Genomic DNA, 16,731 nt, shown 5'->3' with positions numbered 1-16,731 from the left:
AGCTCCTCACCATGCATGGAGGGTTCCACCCCAAGTCCAGCACCCTGAGACTATACACTAAGCGGAAAGAGGGAGGCCGAGGGTTAGTGAGCATCAAGACCACGGTCCAGGATGAAACATCGAAAATCCGAGAATACGTCAGAAAGATGGCCCCAAAGGATGAACTGCTAAGTGAATGTCTCAGGCAGCAGAACCCTGATGAGAGTGCAGAGGAGGAGGAGGAACAGACAACCTGGAGGGACAAACCCCTACATGGCATGTACCACCGTCAGATAGAGGAAGTGGCTGATATCAAGAAATCCTACCAGTGGCTGGATAATGCAGGACTGACAGACAGCACAGAGGCACTAATCATGGCAGCACAAGAACAGGCCATAAGCACAAGAGCCATAGAGGCCAGGATCTACCAGAGTAGATCAGACCCAAGATGCAGACTGTGCAAAGAAGCCCCTGAAACAGTCCAGCACATAGTAGCAGGGTGTAAGATGCTAGCTGGATCAGCGTACATGGGGAGGCACAACCAAGTGGCTGGGATAGTATACAGGAACATCTGCAACCAGTATGGAATAGAAGTACCCAAGTCCCAATGGGCCATACCACAGAAGGTGGCTGAGAACAACAGGGCCAAGGTTCTGTGGGACTTCAGCTTCCAGACTGACAAACAGATCCTGGCTAACCAACCGGACATAGTGGTGGTGGACAAAGAGCAGAAGAGGGTGGTGGTGATCCCAGCTGACGCCAACATCAGGAAGAAGGAACATGAGAAACTTGAGAAGTATCAAGGGTTGAAAGAGCAGCTGGAACGGATGTGGAAGGTCAAGGGTTGCGTGGTCCCCGTGGTAGTGGGGGCACTTGGGGCAGTAACCCCCAAACTGGGAGAGTGGCTCCAGCAAATCCCAGGAACAACATCTGAAGCCTCAGTCCAGAAGAGCGCAGTCCTAGGAACATCGAAGATACTGCGCAGAACCCTCAAACTCCCAGGCCTTTGGTAGAGGACCCGAGCTTGAGGATGACATGGATACCACCCCCCCGCCGGGGGTGAGAAGGAGAGACTTATATATACTCAGATAGAAGTGGGGATTCATTTGGCATGCGCTTTAATACTCGACACAAAGACTCGGTTCATCTGATCGTCAGTGCTATAAAACTGTGTGTAACATTTACAGAAATAAACTGATTGTATTTAGAAGAGGTCTATTAAGCAACACCTGTATGTGTTTTGCTTTTTATGGTGTGTGTGTGTCTAAAAATCGACCGCAAAGTTGGCATTGGAGCTGCCCTGCTGAGCCAGCCAGCCCTGAGTGCGTGACGTCACCGGTAACCGGTTTTAAGGCCGAGGTCTTTGACAGCTATAGCCCAAAGTCATATAAATAAAAATTTATGCTGAAAGTAAGAAATACTGTTACCGACTTGCTCAACTAAGACTGATTTGACTTCACTGATTGTGGGTTGACTCTCATTAAAACAGGATGGGTGTTATAACTTATGCAACATACATGTACATGCATGCATTTTCACTGATAAAACGTAAAAGGCTATTTAAATAATCAGATGAACTGAGACAATCACATTCTGAAGCAAATTAAATAATCTCATACTGGTAGCTTCAACACACAATACAAGTTACATGTATTAATCTAAATGCAGGTAAACAACATGTTTTTGTTGTTTTGTATCCAAATGAGAGTCGGAGCGTAACCCGTCTGTGTTCTTGCTTCTTGAAGGCCGTTCTTGTGGCCGATTGTTTTGAAACAATCTGATTTTCAGTTGTTTGTTCAGTTATCCGTTCATTTGCTTCTTCCACGTAAGGGCGAGATGGCAGCGATATCCAGTTTAGAAATCAGACGGCTGCTCCACTCATTCACTGTTTTCTTCATACTGTGTACTCCGCCATTACTGCTGGGCTCAGGCAATTACTAAAACCCATGACGGAACAGGATGTCACCGGTTTTAGCAACAACTGTGGGGAGGTCACTGCCCGAGCGATATGTCCCGTCCTGTCCCATTCCGTCCCGGGTTTTAGCAACAACCCTTGGCTCACTCCGGGAGAACTGGTGCAACTGAACTCACTTTCCTTTTAAAAAAATAAATAAAATAAATATTTCCTTTTCTTGTAGTTTTCTTTTTCTTTAATTGTTGGTACTGCACCCTCTTTCAATATGGGCTTATAGCCAACGCTCCTCAGCAGATCAGAGGTCTCGTACGAGTCTTCAGTACAGAGCAGAGGAGAGACCACTTCGTAGCCACCCAATGTGCCTGTGAACTTCTCGCAAAACACATTCAAACCTTTGCAGTTTGAACATTCTTGAGCCATGAATGCAATGTAAATCCACCTTCTGTCATGTTGCTGTACCGGCCAGCAACACATCTACATGACATGGCGATAAATTAACTCAAAATGGAGGATCGGAGTTGCAGTCAGCTCTGTGTTTTAGTATAGCAGAAATGGCGATGAGACTGATAGCCTTTCTGCGGTGACGTTACGGACGTCAAGGTCATTCACTCGGACCGTTACCTATATAAATCAAGGTCATTCACTCGGACCGTTACCTATATAAATCACTTTAATTGTAAAATTACTATAATAGATTTATCGTTAACGCTTAAAACTATTCCTGTGCCATTCTTGAGGTCTCAAGGCATTTATAAACGAAAGTGAGGCCATGGCTCTACGTATCTGCTTTAAGGTCATAAAAATGAGAACTGCAATTACATTTTCAAATATAATGGAAGAGGATAGTTTACAAGAAAAGCCCTAGCCTCTTAAAATGTTTTTTTTTCTTTTGAAAGAAAGAAAGCACAACTTTATTCATCACATACTTGTGAAATTCCTCTCTGCATTTAACCCATCTGAAGCAGTGAACACACATACACACATACGTGAGCAATGAGCACACACACATACCCAGAACAGTGGGCAGCCATGCTAACAGCACCCAGGGAGCAGTTGGGAGTTAGGTGCCTCGCTCAAGGGCACTTCAGCCCAAGGGCATCCCATATTAACCTAACCGCATGTCTTTGGACTGTGGGGGAAACCGGAGCACCCAGAGGGAACCCACGCAGACACAGGGAGAACATGCAAATTCCACACAGAAAGGCCCTCGCCGGCTGCTGGGCTCGAACCCAGACCCCAGACCGTGCTAACCACTTACACCACCGTGCCGCCCTGTTTGTTTGTTGTGTTTTATTTGCACCTGTTCCTTATGATGTGAAGAAAACATTAGTGCCAAGTTGTTTTCATATGCAAGCTTTAAGTTTAAAAAAAAAACACTTCCACACCTGAGATGCATCACTCGAAGCAGGGATTCATTTCATTTGGCACGCGCTCTAAAACTACACGTTTTGAAGACTCGGTCCATCTGACTATCACTGCTATAAAACCATGCAGGGCCGTTTCTAGCTATTGAAAAACCAGGGACAAAGTCAAGTTTTCCTGGGGCTTGTATTTTATTTTTAAAGGGAGATTCATATCTAACTTTACAAGAAATATTATCACACACACATTCAAATATGATGACATCTTTATTCGTGATTTTTGCACTCCATAAATTAAAAAAGAGCAGTTCACTTCAGTTTCTGTCTCTTTATTATTAATTTCTCAACACCCATAATGTCTCAGGAACCTGAGGCATGTGCCAATTGACTATTAAACATAACGAGTAAAATTTATCATCAGTTTACTAAAAAAAATCATTTCTCACTCAAATATCTCTCCTTTAGGACCACAAAGATATTCTAAGCTATATTTTTATATTACAACATTCAAAATCCTAGATGACATCCCATCTCACAAGACTATGATCATATAAATATGTCTTCCAAGTTCCCCCCTCTCTCTCACTCTCACACACCATTTTGCCCAGTGCATCCGGGCTCAGTTGACTGCAGCAGCTCATTTGTGGTGTCTGGACAACAAATTGATGTTGACGTTAATAATGCATGACAAAACAAGAAAACTATTTTATACTTATATGAGGGTAAGTAAAAAAATTCTAAGACAAATTGAAAAAAATCTTGATTTATGAAAATAAAGCTATTTCTCTACATATCCTCCATTTAAGTCGAAACACTTCTGTAAGCAGTGTTTCCATTGGAGAATTCCTTCTTTGTATTCCTTTTTTTAAATTTATTCTTTTGAATTCTTTTTTTTTTTAAAGATATTTTTTTGGGCTTTTTGCACCTTTATTGGATAGGACAGTGTAGAGACAGGAAATGAGCGGGAGAGAGACGGGAAGGGATCGGGAAATGACCTCGGGCCGGAATCGAACCCGGGTCGCCCGCATTCATGGTATGGCGCCTTAACCACCTGAGCCACGACGCCCCCATTCTTTTGAATTCTTTTTGAAATTATAACATCTGTCTTCGAACTTTTTGACTTACCCTTGTATGTGACTAATATGCCTAAGGCTGGTTATGGTGTGTTGAACTGGCTGGTTCTGTGTAGGCTGCATGTAGCATTAAAACATACGATTAAATTATGTCAAGGCAACTACTGGTGTTTTCATGAACACAAACTGTTGTTGACCTGTTAAATAAACTTTGTCAGGGCAAACACACCACCACTACAGATATTCATTAAACCACTCAAACTTTTGGGCTCGCCTGGCGCACTAATCATACAGACCCTACGCTGTAAATTCAGCATACCAGGCTACACAGAGTGGGTTTTGTGCATCAACATAATTTGATAAGTTCCACTGTTGATCCATTCTGTATATACATCCACAGTCGATGACTTACCATCTGTTTTCATCTTAAACTGTGTGTAACATTTACTGAAATAAACTGACTTAGTATTTAGAAGAGGTCTGTTTAACAATACCTGTATGTGCTTTGCTTTTAGCTGTGTGTGTGTGTGTGTGAGAGAGAGAGAGAGAAATCATCAGCCATCTAAATTCTCTGGATATTTTTATGCCTCGAAAACAACAATAATATCCTCCACTCTTTAGGCATTATATCAGATTCCCTGTCATATACAGGTAGATCTTATTGTAGCTGTGCAAAAATAATGTGATAATCAGGATAAAATGTTAAATCTTTCTCCGCTGTCGTCTTCTGTCTTCTCAGCTTTGATGTGAGATTAATGACAGCAGTTTTATTCTATTTCTTGGGAATTACAGTGGACTGGAGTTGTAGTGTAACTTCAGAGCAATAAAACGTTTCGAGTCTCCCAGAACGAGTCAACATTTCAATTCAACATTCATCTAAAGAACCGATTCAAAGAGTCGATTCATTCCCTGAACGACACATCACTCGGAGTGAATCAGTTTAACAAAGTGAAAATGTTTCTCTTCGAGACTCACCGCTATTTTGTTGCTGTTGGAAAAAGGAAAAAACTTCAACACCAGGCAGAAACGGCGACATTAATGTCACCCAACACGGACTGCTGACTAAAGTAAGTGGTTGTTGAAGAGAAATGTGTTAGTATTTGATTGAACTCGTGTAAAAACAGCGGTGAAACTGCGTCTCTTCGGCGGAACTGAAATCATCTCCCTGTAAAGCTGCGGTTTATCGCCGCTGCGTTTATATTCCCGAGTTTCTCCCCCCGCTTCGTTTATAGTCCCGAGTTTCTCCCCCCCGCGGCGTTTATAGTCCCGAGTTCCTCCCCCCGCTGCGTTTATATTCCCGAGTTCCTCCCCCCGCGGCGTTTATATTCCCGAGTTCCTCCCCCCGCTGCGTTTATAGTCCCGAGTTCCTCCTCCCGTTGCGTTTATAGTCCCGAGTTCCTCCCCCGCTGCGTTTATATTCCCGAGTTCCTCCCCCCGCTGCGTTTATAGTCCCGAGTTCCTCCCCCCGTTGCGTTCATATTCCCGAGTTCCTCCCCCCGCTGCGTTTAGGGGTGTGAGAATGAGTGAAAGTATGACCATTTCCTTAAATTTTTTATTGGAAAATTAGTGAGAAATTAAAACAAAATTCTAAACAAAACTAGTACTGGTACTGTGTAACAAAAATCATTTTCTTTTCATTTCATTCATGTCATTTTTCACATAAAAATGCTTTTCATGTGCATTTTAAGACATGAAACTCAAAGTCCAAGCTAACAGATGATCTGTGTACTTTTAGAATCAAAGAATGGTTTTCCTTCTGAAGTTAGGCACCGTCCCAACATACAACATAACATGCCTTTAACACAATACAACGTGACTTGAGTACGTTTGTGTGTGTGAGAGAGACCAACTAACTGACAAAATATTCCAGAAATATCTGTTCTCCGCCCTGTGATGACCTGGCGACTTGTCCAGGGTGTACCCCGCCTTTCGCCCGTAGTCAGCTGGGATAGACTCCAGCTTGCCTGCGACCCTGTAGAACAGGATAAAGTGGCTACAGATAATGAGATGAGATGAGATCTGTTCTCCACTACTGAGAGAGGGATGTTGCATCCAATGACCAAATCTGTTAGTATTGAATTTGTGATGGCTTTTTGTTGTGGGTGGGTAGCATTGTACTGTGTATCTTTTGCAGTAAGGAATCCAGAAATGGACGGCTGCTCTGTCTCACTTGGGATGATCTTGTTCTTCAGATATTCTGCAAATCTAAACAAGAAAAAAAAATGTAAAATTAGTAGGCCTACTTGTTTTCTGTTTTTAATCATGTAGACATTAACATGTTTTTATCATTTTCAATATCAAAGTCTGAGTTTATTTAATCTGAACATATTTGTTTATACACAGTATAATGTTTAACACAAGCCAGCCAGGATGTTCCCTTAAGCAGTTTAGCTAGACCACAATGCATTCACTAAACACTCGCTAAAATACCGGTAGCCTCAGTAAACACAGAACGTTGTGATGATGTAGCCAGAATCAGAGTCCTCTAGGGCTCTGGCCAGAATGTGAGAATGAAGCCCTGGCAACATTCTAGAGAGCCGTATAATAAAGTAGAATAAACAGTTGTTGTGAATTTCAGAATGTTCAGCGGAATCCTCCAGATCCAAGTTGCGTGCTTTTGGCGAATTTGGTTTCTCGCCAGAGACTAATAAATGCACTGGTAAAGCCACGCTATGTAGAGGCATTGTGTGCCCTGTCGTTTGGGTAAGACTGTGGGATAATGCTTCGCGTCGGAGTAGGCTCCAATCTGTCGGGATGTACAGTGAACCCTCGTTTATCGTGGGGGTTACGTTCCAAAAAGGACCCGCGATAGGCGAAATCCGTGAAATAGTCAACTTTATTTTTTTACAACTATTATACAATACAAATGTAAAGCATTTGTTTAAGAAATTTAAAAAAAAAACGTTCTTGCAAATAACTATGACAGTTTTTAATACTTTTAAAATAATAATACTGTAATAATACTGTAAAATATTTTTAATAATGAATACGAGGTTAGACACATTGCGACTCACGCGTATTTCACAGTCCCTCTGACTGTGCCTCTTCGTCCTGACTCCGCTCCGCTGTAGCGTCATTTTCTGCTGAAGGCTGTGGTGCAGGTGTCTTTTTCCGAGAGAAGAACATAGTTATGGGTAGTTGTTGGCACTCTTTTTTCTTCTGGGCAAGAAGATTCTTGTAAACAGACATGCCACCTTCGATTATATTTGAAAACTGTAACGAGCGACACATCAACGGGTCCCATTCTTGTGCCACTCGCTGAAGTTCAGTGTTCTGAACACAATGCACTGTAAAAAAAAAAAATCCGCGAAACAGCGAAGCTGCGAAAGATGAACTGCGTTATAGCGAGGGTTCACTGTACTGCGCTATAAAACGTCAGCTGAGCTTAGGGCTGTGCCGATAGACGATGCCATCGTCCATCGATGATGGTGGTCATCCATCGCGATGGAGAGCCACCATCGTGATACCACGCCCCCTCCTGTCATAAACATGCATATACGGTATCATCTGGGCCTATTTAACCTAAAAAGTTAGTTTTTTGTTAGTTTAGTTAGTTAGTTTTGTTTAATATATAAATATATTATATAACATATATATATATATATATATATATATATATATATATATATATATAAATACATAATTATATAAATCATTATAAAGTAATATCCTATTACCGCTTGTTCACGTAGGCTATGGTGCAGGGACGTGCTAGTGAACATAACGTGGTTACACACATACAGTATGCTCATTCTCATCTCATCTCATTATCTCTAGCCGCTTTATCCTTCTACAGGGTCGCAGGCAAGCTGGAGCCTATCCCAGCTGACTACGGGCGAAAGGCGGGGTACACCCTGGACAAGTCGCCAGGTCATCACAGGGCTGACACATAGACACAGACAACCATTCACACTCACATTCACACCTACGGTCAATTTAGAGTCACCAGTTAACCTAACCTGCATGTCTTTGGACTGTGGGGGAAACCGGAGCACCCGGAGGAAACCCACGCGGACACGGGGAGAACATGCAAACTCCACACAGAAAGGCCCTCGCCGGCCCCGGGGCTCGAACCCAGGACCTTCTTGCTGTGAGGCGACAGCGCTAACCACTACACCACCGTGCCGCCCATACATACAGTATGCTACTAGTAATAAATTTTGACTTCATTTTTTAGCCTACACTATACTTTTAATGTAAAATTTGTCATGTTGTTCAAACAAATAGCCACTATTAACGACTTCAGTCGGGAAATATTGCACCTTATCAAACGGCAGTGAAGCGCAGACTTCGGCAGAAGTCAAATAACTTTAATCTGGTAAATAGGCCTACTTTCAGACTCAAAATGGTCCACTCTAAGCCATAATGTCAACCCAAATGGAAGAATGAAGGTGATTCTGATAAATGTAAAGACAGTAAAAAAAAAATATTAAATCATGATTTTAAAAGCTGGTGCAATAATTCAAACACTAATAAATTGGAAAAATTAGCGCGTTCAAGTGCGCACTAAAGGCCGAAACGCATCTTCAATTGATATGGTGTAAATAAACAATGAGTAATAGCTTAAGTGTAGTTTCTTCTCATAGTTTGAATACTAGTCTTTCATTGTTAGAGCAGATTAATATCTTGCCGTGATCAGTGAGTGCTCGGGGAGGTTCATTTCCACCTGCGCTTTGCGCAGCTCATTTCTCCGAAGCCAGCTGTGCGCAAACGCAGTGTTGACTGCTCGGCAAACTCCAAACGCTCGGTCTGTACTGGCCCTCTGTTGCGCAAGCGAGTTGGTTATGGCCAGGTTCAAATTGTGCCCAAAACAACTTAACCACGGCCATTTCAATTGCCTGATGGCTGTGACAATAATCGCCCCGTTGTTATGCAGGCGATCTTTTTCTCCTCTATTTTCCATTCGGCAAGTGTCTCGCGTAATGCGTCTTCTAAATTGTCCGCTGAATGTGTCTCTGGCATGAAACTCGTCTGCAGGCATTTGGACTGCATTGCCCACTCTCGGTCCACATAATGTACGGTAGCTGACATATAGGGCATCATGTTGCAGCTGGACCACATATCCGTTGTCAAGGCCAAATATTCCACATCACCTAGCGCTTTTTTTTCCTTTACGTGCCAAAGCCTCGGATGAGTATCTAATACTTTTAATAATAATAATAATAATATATTTAATAACGTGGTATTAAAATCCCCCGCCCACGATATCATCGTCCATCACGATGTTTGCACTGTAAACATCGTCGATGCCAATTAAGGGGACATCGCACAGCCCTAGCTGAGCTTACAGTACATTTTACATAGCCCAAATGGCCCATTATTCACATTGCCTTCATGACACCAGAGAGAGGAAGAGAATAGAATTGAATGTCTCTGATGACACGTAATCCCAGCACTAATAACACATCGCACAGCATCCACAACTTGGTGCAGTAAGTAGCAAACAGTTAAACGCCTGGTTTAACTTGCATTGCTAGTCATCTTGTCTCAGTGGTTTAAATGCCTTTCATGACAAGCACTGACTTTCCCATTGCAAAGAGCGAACTTCTGTTTTACATACTTAGTTTGCAGCCTGGGTAACTGTTTATTTGATTCACGTTTTATCCTTTGCTGTCTAGGCTTGGCACGCTTATGGGAAAAAAAACGAACCGTACGATACGCCTGTTGCGGTGCAATACGCGTATAAACCGCGGTACCCCTATTTAAGACGTTCGCCAAAAAAAAAAAGCCGAATGCCCGTATGAAACCACGTGGTTCTCTTTCGCGCGAACAGGGGTGATAGCGTTCCACCGCGGCGCCGCAAAAAAAAAAAAAATCTAGTTCGCCCATTATCCTGTGTCATTCTGAGATGCGCAGATAGACAGTAAAGGGAATTCGGAATTCCCTTTACTGTCTATCTGCGCATCTCAGAATGACACAGGATAATGGGCGAACTAGATTTTTTTTTTTCCGGCGAGGGGAGGGGAGGTTTGTTTTAAACAGTGCAGTGATTGGTTTTATTGCAATATTTTATATTGGCTGTGTGTGTATTTTGTTATAAATCGTTCTAAGAATACAGTGGCACTTTAAGATTAGATAAGAAATCCAGCCATACGTTTCAAAACACTGCACTTTAATTTCAAGTGAAAAAATACATCCTCACTCTCAGGGATTAGAAGAGTTTTTGATTCGGTTTTTGTATATAGGTGGTTGGTTGGTCGCCACATAAAAGTTTAAGTTTTAACACACACATCTGTTCAAAAGTAAGCTTTAAGAACTCATTTTTATTTCTTCCAATTATGAAAACTCTGTATGTGACAAAAGACACCTGGTTCCTCTAGATGCCACAACATGGCAGCAAACACTCCTGACACTTTGTATAAATACTGTAGTAAATAAAAAAGCTGTTGAAATCATCCATGTCTTCCCTCTTGCTGTTTCAAAATACTACCTGGCTTTTCATCAGAGATTGTTCATAAAATGTGCTTATGTCAACTCAAACTCAGTTTGTGCATGATTATTTCATTGTAACTATAATTTTAACCTCTCTTAAATGCTGTATCCTAAACTATGTTTACTTAAGGTAAATAGTAGGCTATATGCCCAAATACAGAGTACTTAAGATTTAAAAAAAAAAAAACCGCAATACGTACCGAACCGCAGACCTCAAACCGCAATACATACCGAACCGCGACTTTTGTGAACCGTGCCACCCCTATTGCTGTCCGGTTCTTATCATAAGTCTGTGTCGTTCTGACCAGAGCCTTTATAACAATCTTGTAAACGTTCTCTGCTCTGACCAAATCACCACCTTCTGGCTATGCCTTCCCAATGTGTGTTAACTGGTAGCCTAGCCCACATAATCTAACACTAGACTGAACACAAAAGCAATCCAATAAAAAAAATCTACTTCACTATCTTATATTCAGCAAAGCAAAACAAATCCTTGACAGCGTTAATATATTAACACATTCCACTTCTAGCCACCAGCTAGCCTGTACAGATTCTTGCTAGCTGTAGCCTAGCTTTGTTACTTACTTTTCCTTATGCAGCCTCAGGTGACGAGCGAAGTTTGATGTGGTTGACTGGCTGTCCGAAATTGTGGCTCCACATGTTCTGCATGTAGCAATGCGTTTGCCATCTGTATTGGAGTATTCTTTAAATCCAAAGGAAATTACGCGGGGAATCATGTTTTTATCCGTCCGTTCATCATTCAGCGTCATCAATGTTCAGCGTCCTCGTTGCCCATCACCGTTTGGTTTTTCATTTGAACCAGTTGAAGTGCTTGAGTGACACCTAGTGCTAGTGGATTGAGCTGCCGTAGCCTAGGACAAGGAGCTACACCGCATTCAAATAATAACGAGTGTACTTGGATTCAAAATCGAGGGGGGAAAAAAAGAATATTTATACCTGATACGCCAAGTCATTGCAAGCTAAAACTGTCAAGTCCAAGTCAAGTCTCGAGTCGAGTTGCAAGTCATTCCTCATCTAGGGATTTCAAGTCTCAAGTCATCAAAATGGTGACTCGAGTCTGACTCGAGTCCAAGTCACATGACTCGAGTCCACGTCTGACACACAACACTCATGCACTCTGAACACACACTCACCCACACACCACCCATGCACTACATTTCTATATTCACATATAACACACACAACACTCATGCACTCTGAACATACGCTCTCTCTCTCGCACACACACAACTTATGCACTCCATTTTTGTGTTTACATGTAACATATCTTCACACACACACACACACACACACACACACACACACACACACACACACACACAATTCGTATACTACAGCTCATCTATATCTACATATATCTACATGCAGTGCACATACTTTCTCTCTCTGTCTCTCACACGCACGCGCGCGCACACACTTTGTAACTCAACACATTTAGTTTGTATAGTACTTACAATGGACATTATCACAACATGTTGTGTTTTTACATATGTTGTATGTATGAGTTAAGTATACAATAATTTTCCTTTTCCTGAGCAAAGCACTCTTTATTCAAGCCTGACTAATATCCTTACTACTTCCCAGGTGCCTGGGACAGGTGATCTTTTAGTTTTTACTTCTGCATTTTAGTAGTGATCGTTAAAATCCTGATGCTTAACTAGAGTAAACAAGTTGGATGGTTTCTTTGTTTTGCAGATGCTTTATGTTACATAAATAAATTAATACATTAATTTCTGACCTCTTGGCTCACATGGGTTTTGTTCATAAGTTAGGCACCAGACATGCCACCAGATACATCAGAATACAGGAAATCAAATCTAGCTAATTCAAAATTTCCTGGGGGAGGACCCCCAGAACGCCCCCCCCCCCTTTATTTAGTCACAGCATGGCCACCCCCTGTATATCCTTGGCCCCCCTTTAGCCACCCCATGTAAAAAATCCTGGCTACGCCACTGGATGAGTGTGACAACCAACCCTGCTATACCTTGTATGTATGTGTTCAAGAGGTGAAGGTTTGCATTCCTTTTTTTCCTCCAATTTGACCTGCATGTTTATTTTTGTGTTTACTAGAAGTATAATTAATTCCAGCAGAAGAGATCGTCATCTTCAGGAATCAGCAGTGTGTCCATATACTAATATTCAAAAATGGAGACATGACCGAGACACAGATAATATGACCCCCAGGGATGTGATTTTTCCGCGAATTCGCGGAATTCCGCTTTTTTCACCTCAAAATTTGAAAAAAAAATTTTTTCCCGATTTTTCGCTCAAATATCCGCATTCATATCCTATTCGTTCCGACTTTCAGTAATTCCGTCATTGAGATGAAACAAGGTACGTGATTGGCCCATCGCTCTGTAACAACCAATGAACGCGCTTGTTAGATAGCTGTACGTAAGCTCGCTTCAAACAGAGTTGAAAGATGGCAGCCTCCGTGATCGAGCGTAAAGATGCAAATCGAGTTAAAGAAATCGACAGAATAGTGAAAAACAAGTTCCGCTGGGAATGGTTGGAGAAAGAGGTTGCTACAGACGTTGGACATAATACCGTAAGACATTTGTTCAGGTTGGGGCGGCTCGTCTCTCGCTCGGGCAGAGAGAGATGGCGTACTTGCTGGAGGCCCCTCTATGCATTAGCGTGTTATCTGTGAGTGTGTGTCGTTTGGTCACGAACAAACTCAGCTTTTTATGTGTGCGTTTTGTCCGACGTGGCAGAGCCGAGTGTGTTTGACAGGACACGGTTGTCTGGGTCGAGCTAGTTGGCTTTGTGTGTGTGTTTAGGGAAGCGAGAGGTTGGCTGACGGTCACCCGGAATGAGTTCACGTACCGGCGCGCTGAGAGGAAAGGAAAGAGAGGAGGAGATGCTGTTCGTCATTTAGTCCGCGGAAATATTTCCACTTTGGGTGTAAAATGACTGGAACATTTGCTCAGGGAACAGACCCAACACCAGAGTTAGCTCCTGAGTTAGCACGGCTTGCTAGTAGCAGTGAAGTTCTGTTACTTTACACTCAGGCTTGTTGCTACTTAGCCATGTAGCTAGCAAGAGCTTTAACGCACCGCTTAAACACAAGTCTGTCAAGGCCATTTATTTATAATTTAATCCTATTTTGGAGCATGTATAGCTTCTTCTGGCTACATAGAAAGTCAAAATATGTGTTGCAGCTGCCTGCTGTGGCTAACGGGCTAAGTGAAAGTGAGCGCTGCGCAGCTGGAAACGCCCCCTGTCCTGTTGCTCCACCGCGCTGATGAAGAGGAAATCTGTTGCACTGAAGACCAAACCGCTCCATAAGGCATATAGAGTGCACTAGAGAGACGACAGGGGCCCCCTGTGTAGGGCACTTGTATAAGAAGGAGGAAGTGATTTGGGATTGAGCCTTCAGTGTGTGTATATGGAGGCTACTATATAAAGTTAGTTTCGTTTTAGAGAAGTGTCAGCATCATCTTGACCAGTGTTATCAGCCAGGTTGTTAAATTTATTTATTTATTATTTTTTAAATTATTATTTTTTTAAAGTATGATAATTATGAATGAATGAATGAATGAATGAATGAATGAAATGAACTTAATTAAATTTACAACCAATGTAGATACATTACATTATTTACACATTACCGTGATATCTAAGGCATAATTAACAAAATTTACAGCAATAAAAAAAAATTAAGGGCGGCACGGTGGTGTAGCAGTCAGCACTGTCGCCTCACAGCAAGAAGGTCCGGGTTCAAGCCCCGTGGCCGGCGAGGGCCTTTCTGTGCGGAGTTTGCATGTTCTCCCCGTGTCCGCGTGGGTTTCCTCCGGGTGCTCCGGTTTCCCCCACAGTCCAAAGACATGCAGGTTAGGTTAACTGGTGACTCTAAATTGACCGTAGGTGTGAATGTGAGTGTGAATGGTTGTCTGTGTCTATGTGTCAGCCCTGTGATGACCTGGCGACTTGTCCAGGGTGTACCCTGCCTTTCAGAAATATGAGTAGAAATATTAGAGATATTGGCTTCTTCACAGATTTCTGATTGGATTGAATGGATTCAGCAAACACATTTTTTGTGAATGTTGTTTAGTGAAAAAGTGATTTTTATTCTTGCATATGAAAATCCTCAAGTGAGTGAACACTGTACAGTTCTGTATATGAGTCAATTTCACAGAAAACATATATTTTTTTGTCCGGACATGTTTTGTTTACATTTTGAGATTTCTAAAACCTTTTTATCGTCTCATATGATAAAACATTATCAGTTCTACCTTGCATTTCAAAATTTGACTATTTTGGTTCATTGACTACTTTGTCCCCCCACCAGGGCGCTGCCCTGGACCAGCTGAGGGCCTGCAGCCCCCAGACCCCCGGCTAAAATTTTCAGATAATTTCACCAGCCCCAAATCACATCCCTGGACCCCGCCCTCAGAAAAGTGGTAAGCTATTATGTTCTAATATTTTACTCATTAACTGTTCATATCTGAAATATGTGGTGAGCATATATGGAAAATATAACTTACAAATTACTACTAAGAATGAAAAGTTAGCAGCCACCACTTGAAAAAATGTAAGACTGTTGATTGTAAGGAAAAGTATGTTCTTATAAAATTAACATCAACTAACGCCAATACTTAAAATGGGATGTTTCGATCAGAAAAAGAAGGGATAACAGAAACTATTGAAGTGTATGCACTGTTAGGTAATAACATTTATTGTCCTGTTTTTAATGAATATATTCCTTTGTTTATTATCCCCCGGGGATATAGAAATGGGTTCTGTCCGGCTGTCTGGTCACATTTTGGTTTCTGAGCCATATCTTTAAAACTACTGAAGATATTGTCATGAAACTTTGTATACATGTCAGGCAACATGTGAACTGGTGCCTTTTGCTATTTTGGAGTTTTGAAAAAAAGTATTTTTCAAATTTTTACATAAAAAATAGATTTTAACTTTGTTTCTAAGAGCAATGTTTGTTTCCGGAGCATATATCCAAAACTGTTCATGGTACGGATTTGAAACTTGGTATACATGTTAACAAGGTGATGTAGATGTGCCTTTTCATACTAAGATATTTGAGAAATTTAAATTTTTCATGTTTCCATGGTAACAATTTCAGACTTGGTCTTTCAGGTTAGTCTTAGGGGTAGGTTTTGTTTCTGGAGCAGAACTTGAAAACTGAGTGGTGTGGTCTTGAAAGCTGGTAGACAGTGATGCTTGAAAGTTTGTGAACCCTTTTAGAATTTTCTGTATTTCTGCATAAATATGACCTAAAACATCATCAGATTTTCACACAAGTCTTAAAAGTAGATAAAGAGAACCCAGTTAAACAAATGAGACAAAAATATTATACTTGGTCATTTATTTATTGAGGAAAATGATCCAATATTGCGTCTCTGTGAGTGGCAAAAGTATGTGAACCCTTGCTTTCAGTATCTGGTGTGACCCCTTTGTGCAGCAATAACTGCAACTAAACGTTTGCAGTAACTGTTGATCAGTCCTGCACACCGGCTTGGAGGAATTTTAGCCCATTCCTCCATACAGAACAGCTTCAACTCTGGGATGTTGGTGGGTTTCCTCACATGAACTGCTTGCTTCAGGTCCTTCCACAACATTTCCATTGGATTAAGGTCAGGACTTTGACTTGGCCATTCCAAAACATTAACTTTATTCTTCTTTAACCATTCTTTGGTAGAACGACTTGTGTGCTTAGGGTCGTTGTCTTGCTGCATGACCCACCTTCTCTTGAGATTCAGTTCATGGACAGATGTCCTGACATTTTCCTTTAGAATTCGCTGGTATAATTCAGAATTCATTGTTCCATCAATGATGGCAAGCCGTCTTGGCCCAGATGCAGCAAAACAGGCCCAAACCATGATACTACCACCACCATGTTTCACAGATGGGATAAGGTTCTTATTGCTGGAATGCAGTGTTTTCCTTTCTCCAAACATAACGCTTCTCATTTAAACCAAAAAGTTCTATT

At 41.7% G+C, this 16,731-nt stretch overlaps 1 protein-coding gene across 1 annotated transcript in view; it reads left to right on the top strand.

Annotated features, from left to right (window-relative positions):
• The first annotated feature begins 5,261 nt into the window (after window positions 1-5,261).
• The window catches only part of LOC132870779 (NACHT, LRR and PYD domains-containing protein 12-like), a 165,524-nt gene continuing 154,054 nt past the window's right edge, over window positions 5,262-16,731 (top strand). The window contains 2 exon segments of the mRNA XM_060904635.1: window positions 5,262-5,395; window positions 15,073-15,184. The gene's annotated coding sequence lies outside the window, so the exon portion shown is untranslated.

The sequence above is a fragment of the Neoarius graeffei genome, chromosome 22 (genome assembly GCF_027579695.1).
Source record: "Neoarius graeffei isolate fNeoGra1 chromosome 22, fNeoGra1.pri, whole genome shotgun sequence".
Classification (NCBI taxonomy): domain Eukaryota; kingdom Metazoa; phylum Chordata; class Actinopteri; order Siluriformes; family Ariidae; genus Neoarius; species Neoarius graeffei.
Note: the sequence above shows the minus strand (reverse complement) of the source record. Positions and strands in the feature narration are given on the sequence as shown.